General features: G+C 60.9%; 1 long non-coding RNA gene across 1 annotated transcript in view; it reads left to right on the top strand.

Annotated features, from left to right (window-relative positions):
- LOC132214495 (uncharacterized) overlaps window positions 1–12,501 on the top strand; it is a 385,317-nt gene that overhangs the window by 194,541 nt on the left and 178,275 nt on the right. The gene's annotated exons all lie outside the window — the stretch shown is intronic.

The raw sequence follows: 12,501 nt of genomic DNA, 5'->3' as shown, positions 1-12,501 counted from the left end.
AAACGAATGCCCACTGGCCAAAGATGAAGGGATACAGTGGAATAATAAAAGTACCAGGAAAAGAATACGACGGTTTTGGAATGGGAACGGCTGTTACAAGCAGCCACCTCACCCCTAAAGCCTTAAGCGTAAAGAGCGAAGCTCTCTCTCTGGGGAAGAGAACCACATCCTGAGTCACGCTGAGCACGTGACAGACGCCATCCTCGCTTGATTTATAAAAACATCTCCAACAGAACAAAACAAGACCAATGATCCAACGGAAATTACAGGCAACGGCTATGAAAAGTCCACAGCAAAGACATTACAAGAGGCTCTGAACACGTTAAAGGGTGCACCACTGCGCTCACAATAAGAACATGCCAAGTGAAAGCTCTCCGTGCGGTTGGCAAAGGTCTACGGGACCAGCACGGATGTGGAGACACAGCCCCAGGCAGGGCCGGCGGACGTGTGGCCATCGGCCTCCAGGGAGAGCAGCGGGCCAGTCCATCTTCGTCCCGAGATTCCACCTCTAGGAATCTTCCTACAGATAGCGCCCAGACAGGAGGTGTTGCATCAGGAACATTCACTGTATTATTGGTTTTGCAGTAAAAGATGGGAAGGGACCCGGACGTCGGACTGAAAAACTGGCCAAATCAACTCTAGACCAGAATGCCATGCAGACATGTATGAGGATCTGAAAGAATGAAGTTGGCTTATTACGCACACGATCTGCAAAAATTAAACCAGTGGATCAAAGAACTAAATGCAAGAGCTACAACAATTCATCTCTTTTTTTAAAATATGTTTTTATTGATTTCAGAGCAGAGGGGAGAGGGAGAGAGAAACATCCATGATGAGAGAGAATCATTGATGGGCTGCCTCCTGCACACCCCACTCTGGGCATCGAGCCGGCAACCCGGGCCTGTGCCCTGACTGACGGGGAACCGAACCGTGACCTCCTGGTTCCTAGGTCGATGCTCAGCCCCGGAGCCGTGCTGTCCAGGCAATAATTAATCTCTTAAAAGAAAACACGGGAGTCCATTTTTATTACCTTCGGTTTGGCAATAGGTTCTTAGATATAACACCAAACGCACATGCAACAAAAGAAAAAAAATGGACTTCAACAATATTAAAAGCTTTTGCATCTCAAAGAATATTATCAAGGAAGCGAAAAGACAGCTCCTGGGAGACGGAGAAGAGACTGCAAGCCCTGTGGTGACGAGGGTGCAGTGTGCAGACACGTGAAGAACTCGCAAACAGATTAAACACGGGCGAGAGGCTGGACAGCCGTGTCTCCAGAGACACAGACCGCCGACCAGCTCGGCGGGAGCCTCCGCATCATTAGTGGTTGGAGAGGCACACCAGCACCGGGGACCCGCCGCCCAGGGCTGCTCCGGCCGGCACAACGCCGATGCCGAAAGCTGGGGACCCCGCGCGGCTGGTGGGCATGGGGATGCCGGGTGTTGGAGAGCAGTGTGATGGGTCCTGAAAGCGTAAAACACAGAGTCGCCGTGTGACCCAGCGTGCGACTCCTGGTGTACGTCGTGTTCAGAATAAACCCTGCAGCCCTGGCCGGTGTGGCTCAGTGGCTAGGGCAGGGGTGGGCAAACTTTTTGACTCGAGGGCCACAATGGGCTCTTAAACTGGACCGGAGGCCGGAACAAAAGCATGGATGGAGTGTCTGTGTGAACTCATAGAAATTCAAAGTAAACATCATGACATAAAAGGGTACGGTCTTTTTTTTTTTTTAGTTTTATTCATTTCAATGGGCCGGATCCGGCCCGCGGGCCGTAGTTTGCCCACGGCTGGGCTAGAGTGTCGGCCTGTGGACTGAAGGGTTCTGGGTTCGATTCCCGGTCAGGGCACAGGCCCGGGTTGGGGGCTGGATCCCCAGTGTGGGGCGAGCAGGAGGCAGCCGGTCCGTGATTCTCTCTCATCATGGATGTTTCTATCTCTCCCTCTCCCTTCCTCTCTGAAATCAATTTTTAAAAAATAAATTAAATTTTTTTTAAGACACGCATGCGCCAGATAGAAGTTGAGCGAGCTACTCTGACACCCCGTGAAGTCACATCGTCAGCCCAGACAGGACAGGATCAGAGGGAGATCCCCGCCCCCCCTTCCCCCCCCCCGCCTCCCCCAGCAGGGAGAGCGAGGCTTAAAGCCAGAGGCGCCGAGCAGCCGGGTGGGGGGGGGGGTGCCCACAGAGCAGCACCGGCAGGTCTGGTCCGAGAGGCTTCTCTCCTCAATGGTTAACCCGGGCGGCCCGCAGGAATCCTGGGCGCCTATTGTGCACCTGGGGGCTCGCGGCCCTAATGGCTCCTAATCTGGGTTTCAGGGCGCAGCCTCCCAGCTCCACATGCCCCGGCTTATCGCAGCAGGAGCCTCTGGTTTATGATCTGGAAGCAAAGCCCAGGCCGTCTCCAGCTTATCGGAGCCCAAGGGGCGTCGCTCGCCAGCCCGATGCTCCCCTCTGAGCCCTCCCGGCCCCCCTCTCCCCCACCCCCTCCTCCCTCCGGGCCACAGCGGGCCTTCCCGCCCAGCCAGGCTCCTGCGGAGATAACACTAGGACTCATTTAGGTCAATGATTAAGTGGAAAGTTATACTATTACCAATTAAGTTTGAGCAAAGAGAGAACAACAGAAAAAAACCCGTGCATTCCTCGGGAGGTCAGGGCCGGCCCTGTCCCCACACTCAGCCCCGCACCCCCCCCACCCCCAAGGCGGAGTCCCAGGGAAGCCCTGAGGACCCCACCCCCTCCTTCGGGGGCTCCGCTTTCAGCCAGAACAAGGGCGCACTGTCTCCGCAGCTTATCTGGGAGCCGTGTGCCCACTGGGCTGTGCAGAGCCCTCCAGGGTCAGCGCATTTCCCAGGACGCCAGCCCTGGGGGCTGGGGAGGAGGATGAGGCCAGGGGAGGAGGAGGAGGAGGAGGAGAGAGGAGGAGGAGGAGGAGGAGGAGGAGGAGGAGGAGGAGGAGGAGGAGGAGGAGGAGGAGGAGGAGGAGGAGGAGGAGGAGGAGGAGGATCGAGAATCGCTGCTAGTGCCCAGCACTCAGGTGCGGAGGCCGGTGACAGCTCTGAAGGTTCCAGCAGCGATGGAGGGAAGGCTTGTCGGACAACAGGGTGGGCACCTGGTGCCAAAGGCCTCGCCAGCGCCTCCCCAGGCGGCTCTCTTCTCCCCTGAGCCCACCCTGTGCTCCCAGGTCCCCAAGGCCCAAGGAGGCAACCACAGTTCTGTCCTCCCGACCTGGCTTGTTTAAGAGACGATGGGGGCCCAGCCGGTTTGGCTCAGTGGATAGAGCGTCGGCCTGCGGACCGAAGGGTCCCGGGTTCGATTCCGGTCAAGGGCACATACCTCGGTTGCAGGCTCCTCCCTGCCCAGCCATGGTCAGGGCACGTGCAGGAGGCAACCAATCCATGTGTTTCTCTTACATCATGTTTCTGTCTGTCTTTTCCTCTCTCTTCCACTCTCTCTAAAAATTCAATGGGAAAATATCCTCAGGTGAGGATAAAGGGAGGGAGGGAGGGAGGGAGGGAGGGAGGGAGGGAGGGAGGGAGGGAGGGAGGGAAAGGCCCGGCCGGTGTGGCTCAGGAGCTGAGCATCGACCTAGGAACCAGGAGGTCACGGTTCGGTTCCCCGTCAGGGCACTGGCCCAGGCTTCGGGCTTGACCCCCAGTGTGGGGTGTGCAGGAGGCAGCCGACATGATTCTCTTTCACCGTTGATGTTTCTATCTCCCCCCATCTCCCTTCCACTCTGAAGTCAATAATAAAAAAAAGATATTTAAGAATAAATAAATAAAAGAAGATGGGGGGGCGGTCATTGCAAACCGAAGCTTGGCCGCCTGAGTCCGTGAGGGACTAAGAGCGCGCACCCGGGGCCAGCCCCGCCTGCCGGCACTGACGCCCCCTCCCCGTTGGGTCCAGGAAGCCCCAGCGCCTGGAGAGATGGGCCCAGACAGAACCCTCGCTTCCTGTGCGAGGAGCTAATAGGGCCCATTATCCCCGATGATGGGCGGTGGTTCTCAAGCAATTAAACAGCCGGAGTCTCTCCAACCGCCTCTAATTACCAGTCTCCCGCGGAATTACACCCTCAAATCCCCCTGATGCTACTGTAGACTCGGAGCTGGGGGGACAACGGGAAGGATCCCTAGAGAACACCTCCGTGTGGGGCCTGGAGCTGAGGGAGGGGGCGGGGCCTGGGGCTGGGGGCGGGGCCTAGGGCTGGGGGCGGGGCCTGGGGCTGAGGGAGGGGGCGGGGCCTGGGCTGGGGGCGGGGCCTGGGGCTGAGGGAGGGGGCGGGGCCTGGGGCTGAGGGTGGGGCAGGGCGGCTACAGTTTCCCTGGCATGATCATGGCAGTGCTTCAGGCGTTTCCAGGGGACATCCCAGCCCCAAACCCCGAAGAGCCGTGGCGGAGGCCCAGACCCGCAGGGATGTTTTGTTTCGCTGGAGAGCAGTGTCAGGGCTCCAGAAAAATGAGGGGACAGTAGAGTTCCGTGTACCCTTGTCCGTCCCTCTATTATTTCCCCTCCTATCAACACCCGCATCAGTGCGTTCATTTGTTACAACTGATGCACTGATACTGATACATTGTTGTTATTATTTCAATCCTCACCCCAGGATATTTTTCCACTGATCTATTTAGAGGGAGGGGGAGGGTGGAAGCGAAGGGGGAGGGGGAGAGGGAGAGAGAGAGAAACACCGATTGGTTGCCTTTTACGCTCGCCCCAACAGGGGCCAGAATGAACCTGCACCCGAGGCATGTGCCCTTGGCTGGGAATAGAACCCGCAACCCTTCAGACTGGGAGCTGGCAGTCAAACTGCTGAGCCAGACTGACCAGGGCCGGATGCATTATGATTCACTGAAGTCCACTCACACTATAATCCACTCCTGGGAGGTACATTCTGTGAGTCTTAGCAAGTGGATGGCGACACGTGTCCACCATCACAGACTCGCTTAAACTGGTCTCACTGCCCTGAGCGTCCCCTTGCCCCACCTGCTCACCCCACCTCCCCGCCAACAGGCATGCATTGGGATTCCCAAGTCACTGGAGAAATGTGCATATTTCTTCTTTTTTCCCCTTGAAAATAAATGGTGGTGCTTCCTTCGGGCCATCGGATCGCCAGGACGCTGTGTGGGCCGGAGCACAGTCACGCCCGGTGCGGTGGCGTGGACAGCGCGGATGCTCCCTGGACAGCAGCCTCCGCCAGGAGCCCGCCTGCACGCTGCCCGTGGTCCAGCCCGCAGCTCCCCGGCGGCTGATGGGTGGCGGCCGCCTGGGCCCCGGCAGCCCGGGCTTCATCGGGAGGTCTAATGGCCACGTTATGCTTTTAGTGTTGCAGACGGGGGGCCCAGCGCGCACGACATTGTGTGCAGTTCGGGTCCTAGGCCTCCGCCGCCCTGAGACGCTACACGCAGCTCCCCGCCCAGGACGCCCCGCGATGCTCACGGCCCCTCGACGGCTCCACGAAGCCGCTGCCACCCCGCGAAGCTCGCCACTGGACGTTCCCCGAAACTCCCCCTGCCCGGATGACTGCTCCCTGAGCTCAGGGCCGCCCCGCGAAGGAGCCCGCCACCGCCACTCAGCAACCCCATCCTGCCCCGCTGCCAGCCCCCCTCCTGGTGAGCGGCTCGGGGGCGGGGAGGGGGGAACCGAGAGGTGCTCCATGCACTTCATGGTGACCGGTCGCCCGTCCGGTCGTGACGGCACCTAGCTCTTTATATACATTAAGATAGCAGTGGTTCTCAAAGTTTGGCCCAGGCACCCCTGAGGTCCCTGAGACCTTTTCAGGGTCTGGTGGGTTCGAAATGATTTTCGTAACAGGACTGAAAAGTCATTTGCCTTTTCCACTGATTGTCTTAAACGCACACAGCGGAGGTTTCCAGAGCCCCCGTGATCCGTGGTCTCAGGCGTGGACGGACCACACAAGCGGATACAGGAATCCAGCGGACCGTTAGGCACACCACGGAGAGTTTTGCAAAATGTGAAGCCACGCCACTTCTATTTTTTTGTTTTGGAAAATAGAGTTAGGTTTTATTTAGAAAGGCAGATGTTTTATATGCGACGGCTTTTTTATTTTCTGTGAAATAAGTCCTTTCATGTTTTTCCCAGTTTTAATTTCTAACATGATGGATATCGACGGACACAACCCACATTAACAAAAGCGTTTGGAGCCCTCCATCATTCTGACGCACGGAAAGGAGTCCTGCGACCAAAGAGTTGGAGGATTGCGGATTTACAGCCGAAGGTTGGAGTCAGGCCTGGCTGGAAACCCAAGTCAGCCATTGGGATGAGTTATTTACTGCCCCTCCGCCCCCCGAACCACCCCCCCACACACACACACAGAGCCTCGCTTCTTTATCTGTGCAACGGTGATGATAATGTTTGCTTTATGAGGTGGTTGCAAAGATTAACGAGCTGACGTACGAAAGAGCACCCGCGTGTCCTGGCGTGGGCCGAGGACAGCAGCGGGAGGGGGAGAGATTTAACGCGTGGTGCCCACTGGCTCACAGGGTCCTGCTGGGGGGGGAGCAGCAGTGATCACGCGGGGCCTCCCCGGACGGCGGGATATTTTCCCACTGAGTTTATTTTACTTTAATTATTATTATTTCTTGTTAATCCTCACCCGAGGATATTTTTCCACTGATTTTTAGGGAGAGTGGGAGAGAGAGGGAGAGACAGAGAAACATCGATGTGCGAGAAACACATCGATTTCCTCCTGCACACGCCCCGACCAGGGCCTGGGCCAGGGAGGAGCTGAACCAAGGTATGTGTCCTTGACCGGGATCGAACCTGGGACCCTTCGAAATGCAGGCTGACACTATCCACTGAGGCTTTCTATTGATTTTTAGAGAGAGTGGAAGGGAGGGGGAGAGAGAGAGTGAGAGAGACACACTGATTGGTTGCCTCCCGCATGTGCCCTCACTGAGGCCAGGGACCGAGCCTGCAATCCGGGCACATGTCCTTCACTGAAATCGAACCCAGACCCTTTGGTGTGCGGGCCAACTCTCTAACCACTGAGCCAAACCGGCCAGGGCAGGACTATTTTTCAAATGGACCATATCAAGGGGCCATGGGATCATAAGAGCTAGTACCTGCTCAGTATTCTGAGGCTCACCCAGGACTTTTGTACAGAGACTCTTTTATTCAATTCTCAGATCCTTGGAGGGAGACAGGCGTCAGAATTCTACCCATTTCACAGATCAGCAAACTGAGGCTTAGGGAAGTTCGGTAGCTGGCCCAGTGGGAGAGCTGGGCTGGGACTTCAAGCTCAAACCTAAGTCCTGCCATGGCCGCCCCACTTGCCACATTCTACCTCCACAAAGCGTAACGCCCACTTCTGATGGTTTTGTGGCCCCAGAGTGGATAAAGCATTTCTGGCAGGTGCTACGTGAGAGTTCGCCTGGAAACGCCGGGGTCCACTGGAGAGAGGACACATTCGTCATTTATCCCTACTGTGTGCAGGGTGCCTGTGCCGAGCGCTCCCCCCCACCCCCGCCCGGCCCTGGGCAGACCCTCGGGGAGACTGGGTCCTGATGCCCCCTCAGCTGTCGCCGAGGCTGACCCTGCCTCTCTGGACCTCTTTCCTCGTCCCTAAAACAGGAGTGTTTGGGGCCTGGGGGCCCGGGTGGGGGTGGGAAATGCACCGAGAGCCCCCAGCACGGGGCCTGGGAGCCGGCAGGAGCCTGGGGGCTGGAGGGGAGGGTCGGTGGCTGTTTCCATGCCTCCAACGAGGACCTCCCTCCCCTCCCTCTCCTCAAGCCAGTCCGCTTCCGTCTGATTCTCGCGCCTGAAATCACCGAGGGTTCGGTCGCACGAAACACCAAGTCGCCAGAAACGCCGTCTGGCCCCTTTGGAAAAAGCACTTCTTTTTCTGACTTGAAACAAGGAGCCGTTTGCCAAACCGAAATAGCACGTAAGCCTTAGAACCCACAGATCCGAGTGCATCTAATCTCAGGACACGGCAGGAGAGTGAGTGTGTGGGGGGCGGTGAGTCAGAGATTCCACCCTGCGGAGGGGCCCTAATATGGCCTGGGGGAGCCTGGAGGACGGAGCACGCCCGGCCGCCAGACTGGAGCCACCGCTCTGGCCGGCAACCAGCGCCCCCACCTGCCCCCACGTACACGGAGCAGGGCCTTGGGGTGCAGCCAACACGGGGAGCCCAGGTCCGAGGGCAGGAGCAGTCGGGAGACCAACAGCTGGACCCCTGGCAGGAGGGCGAGCGCCTTTCTCCCGCTGCCCGGGCCTCGGCCGCAGTGTACCCGCCTTCTCGGAGCCTGGTCCTGGCCGCCCCCACGGCCCCACGTGCGTGCGCGGCCGACACCGAGTCTGTGACACGGGACGTGGACACGTGAGGACGAGGCAGGCTCCACCCACAGACTCAGACAGAGCCCCGGGCACCCCGTCTCTCCCCCCCCCCCCCCCCCCGCGGGTCCCTGGCCTGTGTCTGAACAGGAGGAAATGGAGGCTGGGACGGTGAAGCGTCCCCCTGAGGTCACACAGCGAGGAGGAGGCAAGAGGAGCCTGGAAACTGAGGCCGCCCCCCGCCCAGGAAAGGCCCCCACTTGCAGGCCATGAGACCCAGCGGCCACTCTCAGGTCCTTCCACACGCCCCTCCCCCAGGGCTCGCTCCACCTCAGGCCCGGCGTCCGTCTCCCCGCCCAACCCCACGGCCGTGCTTCTGCAGGGCTCCTCAGCCACGCGGCCCTCCACCCTCCACCCTCCACCCTCCACCCTCCACAGCCACTCCCCGAGCCAGGCACCTGGAGACGCGTCTTCTCTTCCCCTCCGAGGGCTGTTCGCTCCGAGCCGGGCGGCGGGAGGCACCGGCTGGCGATGCTGTGACCCTGCAGGGCTCCCGCCCGCGGGCGTGCACTGGCCGGGCCAGGACGTGGCCCCGGTGCCCGTGGCTCGGCCGTGGCCCTGGGTCCGCGCAGAGGCGGCTGCTTCCTGGCCCAGGCCCGTCCGTTCTGCCCCCGCGCGCTCAGGACCCCGCACACCTGTGCCCGCTTCCCGCCTCCCGGCTGGCCTCGGGCTGCAGGTGCAGGCAAGAGCCCGAGGGTCAAGGGCCCCGGGGGAGGCCCAGCTGGTGGACGTCCGGCTCCTGGACTCCTGGACTCCGCGGGGGCTGTGTCCCCACAGGGAGGCAGCGGGAGGCGCCGGCCTGGCCCTGAGCCGTGGCCCTCAGAGGCCCGAGGGCCCGGGAGACGGGGTAGCGCCCAGCCCCGGGCGGTGGTCACTGGGGAAGTCCAGTCCTGGGACCCAGTTGGACAACGTGGTGGACACACGACCCGGACAAAGGCCAGAGGGGAGGGAAGGGCCGTGAGGACTCACCGTGCCCCCCAAACTCGGACGGGACCACGCTTACTTAGTTTCTAACATGATGGGTATCGATCGACACAACCCACGTTAACAAAAGCGTTTGGGGGCCCCCATCATCCTGAAGAACGGAAAGGAGTCCTGAGACCAGAGCGGGAGGGTTGCGGATTTACAGCCGAAGGTTGGAGTCAGCCCCGCAGGCCCGGCGGCCTCACGAGGAGAGAAGAGAGCCGGCCCCATGGCTCTGATTGAACCAGGAACCAGGAGGCCAGGGCTCGATGCTGGCCGGGCCCATGCCGGGTGGCGGGCTCCTTCGCCAGTGGGGGGCGTGCGAGAGGGGTGAGGATGCTGGTGGCCAGGGCTCTGCAATGGAACTGCCCAGGCTCAGGGGGCCCCCGGGCAGTGGTGGGCCAGGGAGGGCAGCGTGGGGGGCGGATGCTCCGGGCCCAATCTCAGCCCCTCGAATGCAGCCACACGACAGCAGGGCGCTCGCTACGCAAAAGCAGCTGGGCGTCCGTTCCCCAAGTCCCACGCCCCCCCCGCCCCCTCCCGGCCCACGCCAGAGCCCCGACGCCCCCCCCCCAGGGGCAGGCGTGCACCTTGCAGGCCCGGAGCAGCTCGGACTCTTTCTGAGAGGCACCTGGTCGCGGGGGAGCTTAAGTAACCAGGAGGCCCTACGGGTGAGGCCGCCAGGAGACTTCTAAATGTTCTTATTGTTCTGAGAGGCGGCGACAGCCGGTCGGTTGACAAGGGGCTGTGTGCACACGCAGCCACAGGCCCTGCCTGCTGCCCGCCGGCTCCGGTTCCCGTGGGCCCACAGGTGCCGTGTAAAGCAGGTCGGCCAACACGCGTCCCTTCCGGGGTCACCACGGCACCCGCCTGCTCCTCACCCTCCCCGCTCTGGAAAGGGTCTAGGCTCCCCCGCCCCCCCGCCACCCCCTCCCCCTCACCTGCCAGCGGCTGGGCCGGCCCAGAGCGGCCAGAACGGGTTCCAGGGTCTGCTTCCTCTCATGTCTCCTGCACTTGACTGAACTCACCTGCTTTCAGGTCAGAAAAATAAGGGCTTCGTGCTTGATGGGCCTGAAACGCCGTCTGGAAGACAAGGGAGGCGCTGAAACCAGATCCCGGCGCTCCGTTCCCTGCGTGCTCACTGCCTGTGCAGTCTTCCCCGGGTCCGTGTGCGGGTCGGGGCGGGACCTGCGTGCTGACTGAGGGAGCAGGTGGCCCGGGCCCTGCAAGCCTCCAGCAGCCCGAGCCGTGGCGGCGACCCCACTGCAGCTATTTTGTTGTTGCTTCTCCTCCGAGGATATGTCTTATTGATTCTTAGAGCGTGGGAGGGAGGGAGAGGCAGAGAGAAATGTCCACGTGAGAGAGACACGTCGATGGGTTGCCTCCTGCACGCGCCCCAGCCAGGGCTCAGGCCGGTGAGGAGCCTGCAACCGAGGTACGTGCCCTTGACCGGATCGAACCCGGGACCCTTCAGTCTGCAGGCCTGCACTCTATCCACTGAGCAACCTGGCCAGGACTGGCTGCCATTACGATGACATTAACTCAGTCGCGCGGAGTCCTGTGTCCAGGGGACACGGCGGCCCCCACGTGCCCTGTCCCGGGACTGCCCACCCCCTTTTCCACGGCACCTCCATGCATGCAAGACACGGGAGCAACAGGAAATAAAACCGGGCCCGCGTGCCCACGCCACGAGCCCTCTGCCCTGAGCCCGGGCGCCTGCCCACCTGCCCCCAGGCTCGAGGTGCCCGCCCACCTGCCCTGACCACAGTGTGCCCGCCCTGCCAGGCTCAGGGGGGTGACAGTGCGAGGTGCCTCCCCACCCCCTCCACCCTGTCGCTGGGGGAGGTCAGCTTTACTTCCTGCCAAACAAGCACCCCTCAGCTCCGCCTCAGCCGCGCGCCCCCTCCCTCGGGGGAGCCGCGTGTTTGTTCAGCCTCAGCGGGCGGGTCTCTGCGGCAACCTGGTCTGGCAGCGCCGGGCATGTCGCTACATGGCGTCCCGTCGGGGGAGACGGGGCGCCAGGAGGGCCCGTTCAGACACGTCACTGAGAGCATCCTCAAAGGATCAACACCCCACGGGCCAGCGGCACCCCCTTCTGTGCCCGTCACGCCTGCTGCCTCCCCTGCAGGCACCCACTCCTGACAGCGTCCCCACCTTCAGGGCTTGGGTCTGCGCCTGTCCCCACCCCACGCCACCTGCCGGGGCCTGACCCCGCTCCCTCAGCCGGGGTCGCCGGCTGCTGGCAAAGGGCAATCGAGTGTGGCATTCTCAGCCGTCGTGGGCCAGGCGGTCCCTGTCGCGATCACGTAACACAATCCCTGGTGCACAGTGCACAGCGGACGCCGGCCGAGCGCCCAGACACCTTCCCTCACGGCCCCTGAGACCTTCACGGGCCACCAGATGGACCTTTCGTCTTTTCTTTCAACCTTTCAACATGTACAAGCCGCCCGGCCGGCGGGGCTCAGGGGTTGAGCATCGACCTAGGAGCCAGGAGGTCAGGGTTCGATTCCCGGTCAGGGCACAGGCCCGGGTTGCCGGCTCGATCCCCCGTGGGGCGTGCAGGAGGCAGCCGATCCATGATCCTCTCTCACTGACGATTCTCTCTCCCCGCCCTCCTCTCTCTGAAATAATTAGAAATATATTAAATAAATAAATGAAAGTGTCGAATCGGCCCATAAAGCATTTACTGGCATCGCCTGGCAGTGTTTACAGGGCAAACCTTGTTTAAAAAGGGGACGTGACAGGTCGAATGCTGTAAACGTAACTTTACGGCTTTAAAACACTTTGAGCCTCATTTTCACGGACTTAAAACATAGAAATGCCTTTGGTGTGAGGTGGGGGCGGACGTGACCCCAGGGGGTCTCACGGGGTCTGGCCCCTCCCAGAGCGGAGGACACTGACCTCTCTCCGGGTCCCCAGAGCCCGCTGGGCTCCTGACTGGTCGACGCTGACTGTCCCCAGCAGCACCTTTGTGACCCCCCAGGACTGGGGGGCAACTTCAAGGACCCCCTCACCCCCCCACCCCAAGGAAAAGAGGACGCAGAAGGGCCCTTCTAGGCGTCACTCGGGCCGGCAGCTCTGCCTCCCTGCCAGCCGTCGCTTCCAGGCTCCCTGGGGACGAGACGCGAGAGAAGAGAAACGTTGCGTTCAGCTCTGAAAACATCACAAGGCAAACACATCCCCACGCGGACCAGGAG

Source organism: Myotis daubentonii, chromosome 13, assembly GCF_963259705.1.
Source record: "Myotis daubentonii chromosome 13, mMyoDau2.1, whole genome shotgun sequence".
NCBI lineage: Eukaryota > Metazoa > Chordata > Mammalia > Chiroptera > Vespertilionidae > Myotis > Myotis daubentonii.
The sequence above is the reverse complement of the archived record's forward strand: the minus strand, read 5'-3'. Positions and strand labels throughout refer to the sequence as shown.